Consider the following 18,696-nt stretch of genomic DNA (forward strand, 5'->3'; position numbering starts at 1 on the left):
CAAATTTAAGGACAGTTCCCACTCTAAATTATATATAGTGAGTATGTGTGTGTGTGTGTATACACACACTTCATGTGTATAATTTAACATATATATGAAATACTTAATCTCCGTGATTATGTGCTTCTAAAACAGCATGTGTTTTGTGACCCGAATTTACTAAAACCACCCTTCCCAATATTTATCCTGAGTAATTACAGAAATTTAAAAAATCGTAAGCAGTTTAAACCTCAAATTATAACAGAATTTGCAGAATGGAGGCTAGCCAAACATGGCTGGAGAGAAATGTGAGTTAGAACAGGAATCCAGTATACACTCACTTTTGAGAGTCAAGCTTAGAAAGCTACTGGTCTAAATGAGAACACTAAACCTATACACTACAAAGAAGTGTGGAAAAGATCCCAACTACTAGAATTAGGAGGTAGACAATAAAAATGAGATAATTGAGAAACATATTTGTGTTTTCTTTCTAATTTCAACAATCCCCAAATTAAAAGAAAATGAAATAAACACTGTTTTGTTGGTGTGAACCTTTAGGGATCAATCTTTGACAAAACACAGGAGACAGAATAATGTCTAGAGGGCTGAAAATAGATGTTATACATTTTTACAGTGCAAAAGTCAAGTTATAGCTGCCAGGGATTGGAGGCAGCAGAAGGAAGGTAAAGCAGAGAGAAGTGGAAGGTCTGTTCCTATTTCCATCCAAACACTGTAATGGGAAGTCACAAAGATAGCATACTATCAATGGATTAGGAACGAAGTGGAAATTATACAATTAAAATATTTAAAAACAACCATCACAGGAAATGAAGTAACTATCAAATAGTTATTCTCTTCCTAAGAACAGAGGGAAAAATAAAAATTAAATTCTTACCTGTCATGGCTAAAACCAACAAATAATGCCTTAAAAAAATAGTAGTAGTGTCACTGTAGAAGTGACAACCAGAAGACAAAACAAAACTATTTAAAAGTGGAAACTGAAAGAGAGAAGGAAGGATAGAGAAGATGAGGGGGCAGTGGGAGCCTGGGTAATGTGGAGAAAGCTTCTAGGGGAAATGGGGTTGTTGGCTCTCAGGGAACAGTGAGTGAGTGATACCTGGAAGAAGCATAGGATCAAAAGATAATCATGGTTTGTTTGTTTCTTTACATTAAGAGATATTCAAGAGTTTATTTTTTATTATTTATTCATATATATTTTTAGAGACAGGGCCTCATTGTCACCCAGGCTAGAGTACAGGCATAATTACATCTCACCGCAACCTCAAACTCCTGGGCTCAAGGAATCCTCCTGCTTCAGCCTCCCGAGTAGCTAGGATCACAGGCATACACCGCCACACCTGGCTATTTTATATATATATATATATATATATATTTTTTTTTTTTTTTTGAGAGATGGGGGTCTCACTATGTTGCCCAGGCTGTTCTCAAAATTCTGGCATCAAGCAGTCCTCCCACCTTGGCCTCCTGATGTGCTAGGATTACAGGCATGGGCCACTGTGACCAGCCTAAGATTCAAATGTTTTAAATCCTTTATGGAACAAATAAGTTAAAATAATGGTGAAGATACTGGAAGAAAAGGATGTAACTGATCAGCAACATCCCCAAGGACAGAGAGTTGTTAGAAACCAATGCCCAAATAGAAGGTTAATTTTTACATGTAGAAAGGGATCTCATGGATTGAGATCTAAGAAAGAGTGACAAGATTGGGTTCTGATGTTAGCAGCACTGTCACTTCCTTCTTCTCTCTTAACGTTTTTTTCATTAACCTAAATCACAATGTTTTTGGAATTGGTGGGTTCTTGGTCTCACTGACTTCAAGAATGAAGCCGCAGACCCTCATCGCTGTGAGTGTTACAGTTCTTAAAGGCAGCGTGTCCGGAGTTTGTTCCTTCTGTTGTTCGGATGTGTTCTGAGTTTCTTCCTTCTGATGGGTTCGTCGTCTTGCTGGCTCAGGAGTGAAGCTGCGGACCTTCGCGGTGAGTGTTACCGCTCTTAAGGCCGCACGTCTGGAGTTGTTCATTCCTCTTGATGGGTTCGTGGTCTCGCTGGCTTCAGGAGTGAAACCGCAGACCTTCGCGGTGAGTGTTACAGCTCCTAAAGGCAGTGTGGACCCAAACAGTGAGCAACAGCAAGATTTATTGCAAAGAGCAAAAGAACAAATCTCCCACAGTGTGGAAGGGGACTCCAGTGGGTTGCCAGGGCTGGCTCTGGCAGCCTGCTTTTATTCTCTTATCTGGCCCCACCCACATCCTGCTGATTGGTCCATTTTACAGAGAGCGATTGCTCTGTTTTACAGAGAGCTCATTGGTCCATTTTGACAGGGTGCTGATTGATGCGTTTACAATCCCCGAGCTAGACACAAAAGTTCTCCAGGTCCCCCCTAGATTAGCTAGATACAGAGTGCCCATTGGTGCCTTCACAAACCCTGAGCTAGACACACAGTGCTGATTGTTGTGTTTACAAACCTTGAGCTAGATACAGAGTGCTGATTGATGCATTTACAATCCCTTAGCTAGACATAAAGGTTCTCCAAGTCCCCACCAGACTCAGGAGCCCAGCTGGCTTCACCCAGTGGATCCCGCACTGGGGCCGCAGGTGGAGCCGCCTGCCAGTCCCGCGCCATGCACGCCTGCACTCCTCAGCCCTTGGGTGGTCGATGGGACTGGGCGCTGTGGAGCAGGGAGGCTCGCGCTGCGCAGGAGCCCACGGCAAGGGGAGGGAGGGGACGCTCAGGCATGGCGGGCTGCCGGTCCCGAGCCCTGCTCTGCGGGGAGGCAGCTAAGGCCCGGAGAGAAATCGAGAAATCGAGCACAGCAGCTGCTGGCCCAGGTGCTAAGCCTCTCACTGCCTGGGGCTTGCAGGCGGGCCGGCTGCTCCGAGGGCTGGCCCGTGGAGCCCACGCCCACCCGGAACTCGCGCTGGCTCACAAGCGCTGCGCAGCCCGCGTTCCCGCCCTCGCCTCGCCCTTGCTTCTCCCTCCACACCTTCCCGCAAGCTGAGGGAGCCGGCTCTGGCCTTGGCCAGCCCAGAAAAGGGCTCCCACAGTGCAGCCACGGGCTGAAGGTCTCCTCAAGCGCGGCCAGAGTGGGCGCCAAGGCCGAGGAGGCGCGGAGAGCGAGCTGGGGATGTGAGCACTGCCAGCATGCTGTCACCTCTCAACAACGCCATTGACATTTTGTGCAGCTGAAGGCAGCAGGCCAGATGGACAATGTGACTAATGTGGAGTCACACTCCAGAAGGAGTCAGATGCATGCATTCTGCTTCCTAGGTCAGTGTTCTTCCCTTTCATATTGCTTTTATCTTCATTTTTGTGACTGAGTGCAAACTGCTAGCATACTTAAGTGCTTAGTGCATACTGTCTTTTTGGTTATTTTCCTTTGTGGTAATATCTCCTCAGGGATTCATCTGAGTCTTTGAAATCAACCTACCTACATGTTAAAAAAATGCAGTGAAGAATGCTATATTCTATGCCTATATTCTATTCTAGAGACAATTTTAGAATGAAAGGAAACTCTCTGTTAGAGCCTTCGGGGAGCTTAGATTTCTGATATACAAATGGGAACGCAGTTTTCCTCTATCTCCCATTTTAGGACTTCAGCTTCTATTATTTTATTGCTGGCAACCTAGAAAAGGGAAAAAGGAAAATAAAACCATGCCATTCTAGAAATAGTGACCTAATTTCAGCCTTAGAAAAAAGTAAGAGTCAGAGGAAAAAAAAAATCCTCAGGAAGAACAGGAATATCATGGTTCAGAATTAAGGTATGTAAACAACATTCTCTTATGGCAGAGGCTGAAATGGTAAGATAGAGAAGAGATTATTTGACCTGCATACAAGCATCTGGCCAGATTTGGGAAGGAGACCTGACAGCACTCAGTTTAATGGACTTGTATCTTGCCTTTAGCCAAACCATGTTAATCAAAAGTTAACAAATGAATGTTGGGAACTCGAGTTCTAAACACAGTTCCAAACTTGGGAATCTCTTAATAAGGACCACTGGCTCTGCCTTTGGAGGCATCAGGCCCAAAAGCAAGCCCCATGAAGTCTAGAAACCAGAGAAAGAAACTGTTTATCAATCTGTAGTCACAAAAACATTAAGCAAAGACAGGTGTCTCTTCCTAGGTGAAGAAAACACAGAGTCAAAAGAGAAAAGCAATTGCTGCATTAATAAGTAAAAAGGAAACAAATAGAAGGATTTTTCTTTAGAACGGTTGCATGGGATTTTCTTTGGTGACGTAATCTGTATTATATACGGGTTCACATAAGAATGAACTCCTTGGAGTTTGTCTCTGGATCTCAGGCAATTTGGAGGGTAAGGTCAGTTCCACAGGCTTAAGGCAAATTTCCTCATCTGTAAAATGGAATAGGAGGATCTTTCTTGCAGAGTTTATGAGGATCGAGTGGGTTACACTAAGGTCTTGGTGCAATGCCTAGTACAGATATGACAGTTAACAAGTTACTTCTCTTCCTTCCATTAATGATGGCAAAACATGTAAAGTTTTGCCAGAATGCTGGACAATTGTTAGGGAGATAAAGGTGGATACAGAAAGAAAGATCAGGGGAAAAAAGAACAACCTGAGAAGATTAGAAAACTAGATATAACAAGTTTTATGTTTTTACACTTCTGATAAGAGTTATCCTTTTATTAGGGCTTTGCAAGTAGGGACCGGGTATTATTTCCCAAAATGGTGAGTAAGGAAGCAACTAGATGCATTTGAGCTTTCAAAAAGGTAAAGACAACTGACCACATGTTAAGATTTTATTTTTGAAAAGTTTTTAGAAAATTCGTAAAAAGCTTGCCATGGACTGTGGTTGTAATTGCCAAATTTCATGTGTAGTTGCTCTCAACTTCTATATCCCATTCAAATTCTTGATCATTTGTTTGACTTTTCTCTTTCTCCGTAACTTTTAATTCATCCCTTGCCTGTGTACTTGGGAAGTTCCTCATTTTGGCCTCTCTCAGGAGACCTCTCTCCATGCTAGGCAGGCAGACATTGTGATGTGTTTCTTAGCCCCCACGTTTTCCTTTTAAGGAGCCCCTGAGAATGGTAATATTATTATCCCTATTTTACAGAAGAGTTGGCTTACATTTAAAAGCAGTAGTAGTGAACCCCAGAGGCACCTTGCCTGGCTTTAAATTTTGGTCCCCTATTTACTAGCTGTGTGATTTTGAGTAAGTTGCTTAACCTCTCTGTGTCTCAGATTCCTCATCTGTTAAAGAGAATAATATTTTGCATTATGGTTCTTGTAAGCTGATAATGCATGCTACGTGTTTAGCAGAGTACCTTGCACTAAGCGAGTTTAGGATAAATATTAGCCATCACTATTGTTGTTAGAGAGGTTAAGTATCCCGCTCCTAGAAATATCAGCAGCCCATGTAAAAGGCATGTCAGCCTGTTTCTGGAGCCAATGTTCTCCACCACTAGGGTGTATGCACCTCATGTGTTGTGTTATTTTATGAATCGAATTGAAGGCCAAGTACTATAGTCTTTGGAAAAAATTTATTACAGCTTAAAAAAGATCAGAAAAATTTATTTTAGAAATTTGAAGGTATCAGAACATTGTACATACTTGATTCATCCTATAACTGAAATTGAAGGACGGATATATATGATTTGCAAATAAAATAAAAGTACACATAAAGTGATTTAGCTTGAGTATCTCCAATAATGGAAATGGCAAGAAAGTGGCCTTTCTAGCAAGGATAATGAACAATTTACAAAAGAAGTAAATACAATCTGTAGCTCATTAAAGTCAGCAAGAAGCACCTGTGGTAAAAAGAAACTTATTAGGGCTTGAATGAGGGCTAGACTAGGTGTGATGATGGATGATGCTAAGAGTTTTATGTGGAGGGTGGAGGGGCAATTCAAGAGGAACAAAGTAATATAATGGTAATAGGCTTCCTCTTTCTGTGGTTCTGAACAGAAGATGAAAGAGCCATTTAGGAGAGGGAACTGGCCAGCTTCCCTTCTCTGAAGGCAGATGCCTCAAGGATGCCCTACTTAGCACTGACATTGCAGAATCGTTCTCCTGTTTCTCCGATTTTTTTTAGAACAAAAAGATTTAAGATATTTGAGCCCCTAGATGAGATCCTGCTTATTCGTCAGCTCTTTCTTGACTGTATCTCACCCTTTCTAAGGAGCTCAGAGTCTGAGCTTGATTTTAAAATCTGTGTAACTGTGTGTGATATTATAACAGTCACGTCTCTGGAAAAATGTTGAGCACAATGGAAGAACAGAGGAAAAGCAACAACCCTGTCTGGGGTTCTGAGAAACAAGATCACTTCCCCAAGGTTCTTGTCATATGCGTAGGAATTTGTTAGGTAGAGGAGAGAAAAGGAACTGCATGTGAAAGAATGGTGAGAAGTGCATTTGGGGGAGGTGGCCGGGAAAAAACACGTTTATTATCTCCTCTTTGAAATGTGAGGGTCCAAGCCATATGTGCTTGAAAATTTTGAATTTTTCAGATTTTTGAAAGAACTTTGTTCAGTCCCTCCAAGTTTAACTGTTCTTCTCCCATTAAGACATTTTTTTTTTTCTATGAGCACTGGCCCAAATGAGCGCTTCCTCAGGTTATATCTTTTATGAATCATTACATTTTTCTCATCTCTGTGGGAATTGGCCTCTCCCCAATTTCCTGCGTTGGTCTATAGTTTTCCTTAAGAACTTGAAAAGCAAAAAGTAGACTTTGTTGTATAGAATAAGTGGTGGATGAGCGCATGCACCAGAAATCAACATAAGAACAGTCCTTTTGAGTGTTCATAACTGCTATATTATTTGTGACTCAGACTCCTTAAATTTTGTTTCCAGGTAGCAATTTACTTTAGAATTCAGTATTCATATGTTCAAACAATTTTTTGTCCCCTCTGTGTTCTCTCCAACCCCCACTCCCATCCTATTAACAAGCACTTCCCAAAGACCCGATTTTATTGTACACGTCTAATTGATAAGTGTGCTCAACTTATATCAGTGACAGTTTAGCATATTTTAGAAAATTTTACATTACATGATTTCATGAATTGGAACAAGACAGGGTCCATTCAGCATTGCACAAATGAACAAGGGGTGGGTGTATATGTGTGTTGCTCACATCACTAAGCTATTACAGTGTTATTCAAACTTGAACATGGATCAAGCTCACCTAGAGGTTCTTATTTCCAGAGCTTATCATGCAGGAGGTCTGGGATAGGGCCCGATAATCTGTATTTCTAACAAGCTTCCAGGCGATGCTGCTGCTGCTGTGCCAGGGACCACACTTTGAGAACCACCAGGCTTTAGCAATCTAGGGGGATAATTCACCAGTGGGAGTGAAGGAGGCTCCACCAGCTGGCTGTTGACATTCAGTGAAGGAAGGGAGGGATAATAGGCCTGAATGCTCAGCAGATGAAAGAAATAAGAAGGGTGGTGAACAGATGCGGAATTAAGAAATATGTCTTAGACCCTTCTGAAGCACAAGTAGATGACTTCTTGGGGCTGGGACACAGTGCAAGGCAGGAGGCAGAAATGGAGCAACTGAAGTTCAGTTACGACTTCTTGATGAGGACATTATAGGGAAGCAGGAGAAGGAAGGGTACAGAGATCAAACTTCCACACACAACAGCCCTTATTTCAAATCCAGGGTCTTCCAGTTTACCCAGGTGTTTCGATGTTTTTATGAGTTAACCTCCCTGACTCTCAATTGTCTTCTCTGTGAAGTGTGGGCAGTTGTGGTGACCTCATGGAGACTAAAACTGTATGAGACACTTAGCACATACTAGCTACAAAATAGAATATTAAAATACTTCTGTTAGTCGTAATGAGAGGATCAGCTAATGACGATCACAGTTCTGGACCCATGGATCACATTTGATATGTATTTGTGTCCAAGCAGAACTTATAATAATTGGATTAACATGATAAACTTGAGGCATAGCAGATAATTAAAAACTGCAGAAGAGCCAGGTCCCTCATCCGCTATTACTGGGAATGGAGAAGAGTTATGGTTGAACTAAAGCAAAAAAAAAAATAAATAATAAAGACAATAACGGCAATGGATATTTATTGAATTCCTTCTGAATTTCTATGAGCCATGCCACCACAATTTTAAAATGTGTATATATACACACTCGTGTGTGTATGTATGTGTTTGTACAATCCTTCACAGAACTCTATAATAAAATAGGCATTATTAGCAGTCCAACTTACTCTGAGAAAAACTGAGATACAGGCAAGGTACAGACCATATAAGAAATACCCCAGAGGCATAAAAGTTAACATTTAGCATTAAATAAGTTCAAAGCTATTGAGCTTTCCTTGAGCCCTATGTATCTTGCCCTGTCTTTGTTTGTTCCATAGTATCTCTTTATTGTTCCAAGATCTTAAATATTCCATTAAAAATTTGTATAGCAATCCATTTGCTATGTTCACAATCCCTCACCATGTTTCTGACATTTTCTCTCCATTCCTAGCAAGCTGCTTTTTTCTAAATGTATGATTAATGGTAACCTCCAAGGACCAAGGTTGGTGCAACCAGTTGTGGCTTGCTCGTTTCCTTTCCATATCCAATAGTGAAGGGCAGGGCATAATACAATTATCAGCCAACCTGTGGGAGAGTGGAGGTCAACACGATGTCCCTGGCTAGTCAGACTGACTTTTTCAGAAAGAGTTACCAACCTAGTTTCCATCAGTGGAGCAGGCTTCAAAGGGAACACTAGCCTGGCCCTCTCACAGAGACTGCTCTGCTTTCAGAGAGAGGAAAGTTGACAACCAAACACCCTTGCTATTAATCACCTCCTAACTCAAACTCTGACTCCTGAGCTGGCTTAGCATCTCATTATCTAGCTATGTCTTCCTGCCTTTCATTCTTTCTCCTTACCTCCATCCCTAGCTTCAGGAGACTCTCCACCCTTTTCACCTGTACCGTGTTGAGAATGAGCAATGTTCTAGTCTAGAACACCAGAAAATATAAGAATTTAGTAACTAAGACATATTATTCTAAGGGGATCAAGTCAGTATAGTTTGTTGCTTTAAGCTAAAAGGCTATAAGAGATAATTGGCACCCTATATTGAAATAGAAAAGTTGCCACTATTTGTAGAGGTTGTTATGTGGGTGAAATTGCTTAAACTTCAAAATTAAAGTCAGTTTGAAATTTATAATTTTATGGCTTAGGGCTTTTTAGTGATACTGTTAGCAAACAATAACATTCTCACCTTGCAGGAGCGTTTTTTAAGATATAATAGATATCCCATTTTTTTGGATATGAATATAGAACAAAGATTCCCCTTATTTAGGGTATCCTCCTGTTTTTTTTTTCTTTTTTCTTTTCTTTTTTTTTTGAGACAAAGTCTCGCTCCCGTCCCCCGGGCTGGAGTGTGATGGCGCAATCTTGGCTCACTGCAAGGGATTCTCCTGCCTTGGTCTCCCAAGTAGCTGAGATCAAGCAATTCTCCTGCTTCGGCCTCCCAAGTAGCTGGGATTACAGGCACCTGCCACCATGCCCAGCTGATTTTTGTATTTTTAGTAGAGATGGGGTTTCGCCATGTTGGCCCGGCTGGTCTAGAACTCCTGATCTCAGGTGATCCACCTGTCTCAGCCTCCCAAAGTGCTGGGATTACAGGCGTCAGCCACCGTGCCCGGTCCCCTCTCCTGTTTTCATAGCTTTCAATGCCTATCTTTATTACTGAGCTTATGATAATACACTGAAATAATCTACTTACAGCTACTTCTCACACCAGCCTATGAGTTAGTGGGACCTTGTCTTATTCATAACTGTATCCTCAGCATCTAACTCAGGGCTTGAGGCATAAAATGTGTCTTAAAGAATGTTTGTCAAGTAGAACTCAATTGAGGTGGGACTAAAGACATTGGTAGGAGGGGTTGTTCTCAGATTAAGGGATATTATGAATGCTTGTGGTAATACAGCTGTGATAGTTAATTTTAATTTTATGTGTCAGTTTGACTAGATCATGGAATGGCTAGATATACAATTAAATAATAATATATCCATGCAAAAGTAATTGTGGTTTTTGCCATTGCTTTCAATGGCAAAAGCCACAATTACTTTTGTACCGATGATATGGTTTGGCTGTGTCCCCATCCAAATCTCATCTTGAATTGTAACTCCCACAATCCCCATGTGTCATGGGAAGAACCCGGTGGGAGGTAATTGGATTAAGGGGGTGGGCCTTTCCTGTGCTATTCTCATGGTAGTAAATGAGTCTCATGAGATCTGATGGTTTTAAAAATGGGAGTTTACCTGCACAAGTTCTCTCTCTTGTCCCTGCCATGTTAAGAGGTGCCTTTTGCCTTCCACCATGATTGTGAGGCCTCCCTAGCCACATGGACCTATAAGTCCATTTTTAAACCTCTTTCTTTTGTAAATTGCCCAGTCTCAGCTATGTCTTTATCAGCAGCAAGAAAATGAACTAATACAACTGATCTAATATTTCTGAGTCTCTTTGTGAGGATGTTTCTAGAAGACATTTGCTTTTGAATTGATAAGACTGAGTAAAATGGATTATCTTCTCCAGTGTTAGTGGGCATCATCTAATCCATTGAGGGCCTGAATAGAACAATAAGATGAAGGAAGAGAGGATTTGCTGGCTCTCTGCCTGACTGTTTGAGCTGACACATCAATCCTTTCCTGCCCTTGGACTGACACCTAAACCATTGGTTTTCATGCTCTCAGGCCTTTGAATTATGCCACTCTCCTGTGTGTGTCTCTCATTCATAGATGACAGAATTTGGAACTTATTAGCCTCCATAATCTCATGAACCAATACCGTATAAATATATGTGTGTGTTTGTGTGTCTGTGTGTATGTGTGAATATATGTGTATATACATGGTATTTTTAAAAATCCTATGTATGGTAAATATTGTACATTTTTAAATACATATATATATATGCCATATACATACCAAATATGGTATTTATGGTGTGTGTATATATATGGTATTTTAAAAAATAAGAGATAGAGAATCTCCTGTTATATGTGTATCCCCTATTAGTTATGTTTTATTTTATTTTACTCTATTTTATTAAGTTCTGGGGAATATGTGCAGGATGTGCATGTATGTTACATAGGTAAAGGTGCGCCGTGGTGGTTTGCTGCACCTATCAACCCATCACCTAGATATTAAGCCCAGCATGTGTTAGCTATTTTTCCTAATGCTCTCCCACAACCCCCATCCTCCCTTGACAGGCCCCAGTGTCTGCTGTTCCCCTCCCTGTGTCCATGTGTTCTCATTGTTCAGCTTCCACTTATAAGTGAGAACATGCAGTGTTTGGTTTTCTGTTCCTGTGTTAGTTTGCTGAGAATAATGACTTCCAGCTCCATCCATGTCCCTGCAAATGAGAGGACATGATCTCATTCTTTTGTATGGCTGCATAGTATACCATGGTGTATATGTACCACGTTTTTAAAATCCAGTCTACTATTAAGGGCATTTGAGTTGATTGCATGTCTTTGCTATTGTAAATAGTGCTGCAATGAATATACGGGTGCATGTGTCTTTATAATAGAATGATTTATAGTCCTTTGGGTATATACCCAGTAATGGGATTGCTGGGTCAAATAGTATTTCTGGTTCTAAATCTTTGAGGAATCACCACACTTTCTTCCACACTGGTTGAACTAATTTACATTCCCACCAACAGTGTAAAAGCGTTGCTATTCCTTTGCAACCTTGCCAGTATCTGTTGTTTCTTGACTTTTTAATAATCATCATTTTGACTGGTGGTGTAAGATGGTATCTCATTGTGATTTTGATTTGCATTTCTCTAAGGATTAGTGATGTTCAGCTTTTTTTTCATATGTTTTTTGGCTGCATGTATGTCTTGTTTTGAGAAGTACTAGTTCATGTCCTTAGCCCACTTATTAATGGTTTTTTTTTTTTCTCAGAAATTTGCTTAAGTTTCTTGTAGATTCTGGATATTAGACCTTTGTTAGATAGATAGATTACAAAACTTTTCTCCAATTCCGTAGGTTGTCTGTTTGCTCTGATGATAGTTTCTTTTGCTGCGCAGAACCTCTTTAGTTTAATTAGATCCCATTTGTCAATTTTTGTTTTTGTTGGAATTGCTTTTGGCAATTTCATCATCAAAATATTTGCCCATGCCTACGTCCTGAATGGTATTGCCTAGATTTTCTCCTAGAGCTTTTATAGTTTTGGGTTTACATTTAAATCTTTAATCCATCTTGAGTTAATTTTTGTATAAGGTGTAAGTAGGGGTCCAGTTACAATTTTCTGCACATAGCCAGTTCTCCCAGCACCATTTGTTAAATAGGGAATCCTTTTCCCATTGCTCGTTTTTGTCAGGTTTGTCAAAGATCAGATGGTTATAGATGTGCAGTTTTATTTCTGAGTTCTCTATTCTTTTCCATTGATCTATGTGCCTGTTTATGTTTCAGTACCATGCTGTTGTGGTTACTGTAGCCTTATAATATATTTTGAAGTCAGATAGCATGATGCCTCCAGCTTTGTTCTTTTTGCTTAGGATTGTCCTGGGTATACAAGCTCTTTTTTGGTTACATATGAATTTTTTAAAAGTTTTTCTTAATTATGAAAGAATTTAAAAAGAATGTCAATGGTGTCTAATAGGAATAGCACTGAATCTATAAATTGCTTTGGACAGTATGGCCATTTTCACAATATTGATTCTTTCTATCCATGAGCATGGAATGTTTTTTCATCTGCTTGTGTCCTCTCTGATTTCCTTGAGCAGTGGTTGCTAGTTCTCCTTGAAGAGGCCCTTCACCTTCCTTGTTAGCTGTATTCCTGGGTATTTCATTCTTTTTGTGGCAACTGGGAATGGGAGTTCACTCATGATTTGGCTCTCAGCTTGTCTGTTGTTGGCATATAAGAATGCTTGTGATTTCCCCACATTGATTTTGCATCCTGAGACTATGCTGAAGTTGCTTATCAGCTTAAAAAGCTTTTGGGCTGAGTTGATGAGGTTTTCTAGATATAGGATCATGCATCTGCAAACAGGGACAATTTGACTTCCTCTCTTCCTATTTGAATACCATTTATTTCTTTCTCTTGCCTGATTGCCCTGGGAAGAACTTCCAATACTATGTTGAATAAGAGTGGTAAGAGAGGGCATACTTGTCTTGTGCCAGTTTTCAAGGGGAATGCTTCCAGCTTTTGCCCGTCCAGCATGATATTGGCTGTGGGTTTGTCATAAATTGCTCTTATTATTTTGAGGTATGTTCCTTCAATATCTAGTTTATTGATGGCTTTTAATATGAAGGGATGTTGAATTTTATTGAAGACCTTTTCTGTATCTATTGAAATAATCATGTGGTTTTTGTCTTTAGTTGCGTTTATAGGATTAGGATGAATTATGTTTATGGATTTAAACATGTTGAACCAGCCTTGAATCCCAGGGATGAAGCTGACTCAATTGTGGTGGATAAGCTTTTTGATGTGCTGCTGGGTTTGGTTTGCCTGTATTTTGTTAAGGATTTTCGCATCAATGTTCATCAGGGATATTCGCCTGAAGTTTTCTTTATTTGCTGTATCTCTGCCAGGTTTTGGTGTCAGGATAATGCTAGCCTCATTCATAAAATGAATTTGAGAGGAGTTTCTCCTTTTCAATTGTTTGGAATAGTTTTAGAAGAAAAAGTACCAGCTCTTCTTTGTTCCTCTGGTAGAATTCAGCTATAAATCCATCTGTTTCTATGCTTTTTTTGATTGGTAGTCTATTTATTACTGCCTTAATTTCAGAACTTGTTACTGGTCTATTCAGGGGTTCAACTTCTTCCCGGTTCAGTCTTGGAAGGGTGTGTGTGTCCAGGAATTTGTCCATTTCTTGCAGATTTTCCAGCTTATCTGCATAGAGATGTTTACAGTATTCTCTGATGGTTGTTTGTATTTTTGTGGGGTCAGTGGTGGTATCCCCCTTATTATTTCTGATTATGTTTATTTGAATCTCCTTTCTTTTCTTCATTAGTCTAGTTATCAATCTATTTATTTTATTGATTATTTTCAAAAAAGCCAGCTCCTGGATTCATTGATTTTTTTGAAGGGTTTTTCGTGTCTGTAGCTTCTCCAGTTCCGCTCTAATCTTGGTTATTTCTTGTATTCTGCTAGCTCTGGTGTTTGTTTGCTCTTTCTCCTCTAGTTCTTTGAGCTGTAATATTAGAGTGTCAATTTGAGATCTTCCTAGCCTTTTGATGTGGGCATTTAATGCTATAAATTTTCCTCTTAACACTGTTTTAGCTATGCCCCAGACATTCTGGTACGTTGTTTCTTTGTTCTCTTTAGTTTCAAAGAACTTCTTGATTTCTGCCTTAATCTTATTATTTACCCAGAAGTTATTCAGGAGCAGGTTGTTCAATTTCCATGTAGTAGAGTTGTTTTGAGCGGATTTCTTAATCTTGAGTTCTAATTTGATTATGCTGTGGTCTGATACATTGTTTGTTATGATTTCTGTTATTTTGCACTTGCTGAGGAGTGTTTTACTTCCAATTATGTGATCAATTTTAGAGTAAGTGCCATGTGTCGCTGAGAAAAATGTATATTCTCTAATTTGGGGGTGGAGAGTTCTATAGATATCTATCAGGTCCACTTGATCCAGAGCTGAGTTGAAGTCCTGAAAATCTTTGTTAATTTTCCGCCTCAATGATCTGTGTAATACTGACAGCAGGGTATTAAAGTCTCTCAGTATAATTGTGTGGGGTTCTAAATCTCTTTGTAGTCTTTAAGAACTTATTTTATGAATCTGGGTGCCTTTGTATTGGGAGCATATACATTTGGAATAGTTAGCTCTTCTTGTTGAATTGAAGCCTTTACCATTATGTAATGCCCTTCTTCGTCTTTTTTTTACCTTTGCTTGTTTAAAGTCTATTTTGTTAGAAACTACAATGGCCACCCCTGATTTTTTTCTGCTTTTCATTTGCTTGGTAAACTTTCTTCTTTCCCTTTATTTTGAGACTTTGTGTGTCTTTGCATGTGAGATTTTTTTTTTTTTTAATACAGCACACCAATGGGTCTTGTCTGTTTATCCAGCTTGCTATTGTGTCTTTTAATGGGGCATTTAGCCCATTTACATTTAACGTTAATATTGTTATGTGTGAATTTGATCCTGTCATCGTGATGCTGGTTGGATAATTCTGTAGATTTGTTAATGTAGTTGCTTCATAGTGTCGTTGGTCTGTGTACTTCAGTGTGTTGTTGCAGTGGCTGATATTGGTTGTTCCTTCCCATTTTTAGTGCTTCTGTCAGGAGCTCTTGCAAGGCAGGCCTGGTGGTGACAATATCCTTTGGCATTTGCTTGTGTGAAAAGGATTTTATTTCTCTTTCACTTATGAAGCTTAGTTTGGCTGGTGTTTTAATGTGTTCTCACGCTGGTAATAAAGAAATACCTGAGATTGGGTAATTCATAAAGAAAAAGTGGTTTAGCAGACTCACAGTTCCATGTGGCTGGGGAGGCCTCACAATTATGGTGGAAGGCAAAAGGCACGTCCTACGTGGTGACAGACAAGCGATAATGAGAGCCAAGTGAAAGGGGAAAGCCGCTTGTAAAACTATCATATCTCATGAAACTTATTCACTGCCACCAGAACAGTAGAGGGGAAACTGCCCCCATGATTCAATTACCTTCCACCGGGTCCCTGCCATGACAAAGGAAGGTTGTGGGAGCTACAATCAAGATGAGATTTGGGTGGGGACACAGCCAAATCCTTATCAGCCATATATGAAATTCTGGGTTGGAAATTCTTTTCTTTAAGAATGTTGAATATTGGCCCCCAATCTCTTCTGGCTTGTAGGGTTTCCACTGAGAGGTCTGCTGTTAGTCTGATGCACTTCCCTTTGTAAGTGACCTGGCCTTTCCCTCTGGCTTCCCTTAACAATTTTCCTTCATTTCAACCTTGGAGAATCTGATGATTATGTGTCTTGGGGTTGATCTTCTCGTGGAGTATCTTACGGGGGTTCTCTGGATTTCCTGAATTTGAATGACAGCCTGTCTTGCTACGTTGGGAAGGTTCTCCTGGATGATATCCTGAAGTGTGTTTTCCAACTTGGTTCCATTCTCCTCATCTCTTTCAGGTACTCTAATCAGTCATAGATTTGGTCTTTTTACATAGTCCTATAGTTTTCAAAGGTTTTGTTTCTTCTTTCTTCTTTTTCTTTAATATTGTCTGCCTGCCTTATTTCGGCAAGATAGTCGTTAAGCTCTGATATTCTTTCTGCCACTTGGTTGATTCAGCTATTGATACTTGTGTATGCTTCATAAAGTTCTCATGCTGTGTTCCTCAGCTCCATCAGGCCATTTATATTCCTCTTTAAACTGGTTAGTTAATGGTTCCTGTAACCTTTTATCATGGTTATTAGCTTCTTTGCATTGGGTTAGAATATAATCCTTCAGCTCAGAGAAATTCACTATTACCCACTTTGTGAAGCCATCCACCTCAGCTTCAGCCCCACTCTGACCCCCTGCTGGAGAAGTGTTGCAATCGTTTTGAGGAAAAGAGGCCATTCTGGTTTTGGGAATTGTCAGTGTTTTTGCCATGGTTTTTCCTCCTCTTCATGGATTTATCTACCTTTGCTCTTTGAGGCTGTTGACCTTTAGACGGGTTTTGTGTGGTGTCTCTTTTTGTTGATGCTGTTGTTATTGTTGCTTTCTGTTTGTTTGTTTTTCTTCTAATAGGCCCCTCTTCTTTAGGTCTGCTGCAGTTTGCTGGGGGTCCACTCCAGACCCTGTTCACCAGGATATCACCAGTGGAGGCTGCAGAACAGCAAAGATTGCTGCCTGTCCCTTCCTCGGGAAGTTTCGTCCCAGAGGGGAACCAACCTGATGCCAGCCAGAGCTCTCCTGTATGGGGTGTCTGGCTACCCCTGTTGGGAGGTGTCACCCAGTCAGGAGGCATGGGATCAGGGACCCGCTTAAAGAAGCAGTCCAGTTGCCCTTTAGTGGAGCTGGTGCGCTGAGCTGGAGGAATCCCCCTTGTCTGGATCACCCAGACTCTTCAGAGCCAGCAGGCCGGAAAGATTAAGTCCACTAAACCTGAGACTGCAGCTGCCCCTCCCCAGAGGTGCTCTGTCCCAGGGAGATGAGAGTTTTGTCTGTGTATCCCTGGCTGCAGTTTCTGGAATTCCTGCAGGGAGGCTCTGCCTGGTGAGGAGGGATGGATCCAGGTCCCACTTAAAGAAGGAGTCTGGCCACGATCTGTCACAGCCACTGTGCTGTACTGTGGGGAATACTGCCCAGTCCAAACCACCCAGCCTCCCGAGCACTGGCAGGGGAAAACCGCTGACTAGAGCCTCAGTAATGGCAATGATCCCTTCCCCAAGGAACTCAGTCATCCCAGACAGACTCCAGGCTGTTGTGCTGGCCAGCGGGGATTCCAAGTCAGTGGGTCTTATCTTGTGGGGTTTCATGGGAATGGGACCCGCTGAGTGAGGCTGCTTGGCTCCCTGGCTTCAGCCCCCTTTCCATGTGAGTGGACAGCTCTCCTGCCTCCCTGGAGTTCCGAGAGCTACTAGAGTATGTAAAAACTCCTGCAGCTCGGTGCCTGCCTGAATGGCCACCGACCAGAGCAACTGCTGTGGGTCTGCCAGTTTCGTTCTTCGGACCCAAGGCCCTGGTGGTGTAAGCACAAGAGGGAATCTTCTGATCCGCAGATTCCAAAAATCCATGGGAAAAGCGTAGAACCCCAGGTGGGTAGCACAGTCCCGCACCACTTCCTTTGCCTTGGGTAGGGAGGTCCCTTTGTCTCGTGCAGCTCCTGGGCGAGCCATCGCCCAAACCTGCTTTTCCTTGCTCTCCATGGGTCACGTCAACCACCTAGTCAGTCTCAATGAGACAATCTGGGTACCTCAGTTGGAAATGCAGAAATCACGCCGCCTTTTGCATATGTCTCAGTGGAAGCTGCAGACCAGAGCTGTTTCTACTCGGCCATCTTTGCCCATCCCCCAAGTTTTTTTTTTTTTTTTTTTAAACCCTGAGTAATACGCCAGCTCTCACTAAGTCATAAAAGCTAGGGTAGATCTGTTAATAGGCATAGTTTTTACTACTTATGCCTAATGACTGCAATGTCATCTGATATAAACACTCAAATTTCAGTCTTCCAGGACCATGCTAATGGGTCTATAAATTCTCTGTGTGATGCCTTTCCCATTCAAGATGGGTCATTATTAAAAACCTCTAATTAATACTATATCTCCTACTTCTAACATACAGTTTATTTTACCCTGCTTCATCCATCTCCGTATGTTTGTTTAAATCAAGAAACTCAGGCAGGGTGTGATATAAAGAAACATAGACTTTAGGCTTGGCTTTTCAAGATCATTGGGGTTTTAGGGGGATGACATTGGCATTTTAGCTGGAGTTAGGATGTGGTCAAAGGGAGATATGGAGGCCTTCACTGAGTGGGGTCTCTCCATGATTTTCCTTCTATAAGCTTTGTGAAGACAGATGACAAGTCTGCCTTTGGAAAGTTCTTAGATGGAAAAGAGAGGATGTCAAGCCAATTAGGCCCACAGTGAGCAGGCAGTGGAGAGCTGTTAAAATAAGATCAGGCCTAGTCCCCTCTTAGTCATCTCAGCAGCACGCCCTCCATCATGATTTTGTGCTATCCATGTCCATGATCTCTTTCACTTCTGGATTATTTGAGAGTTGACTTTCATTTTTGCTACAAACTCAAACATTCCTTGATAGGCAAGGTATATTTTCTAATATGCAAATTAGATACCTGGGAGATCATTTTCTCC

This window comes from Hylobates moloch, unplaced genomic scaffold (assembly GCF_009828535.3).
Source record: "Hylobates moloch isolate HMO894 unplaced genomic scaffold, HMol_V3 SCAFFOLD_17, whole genome shotgun sequence".
NCBI lineage: Eukaryota > Metazoa > Chordata > Mammalia > Primates > Hylobatidae > Hylobates > Hylobates moloch.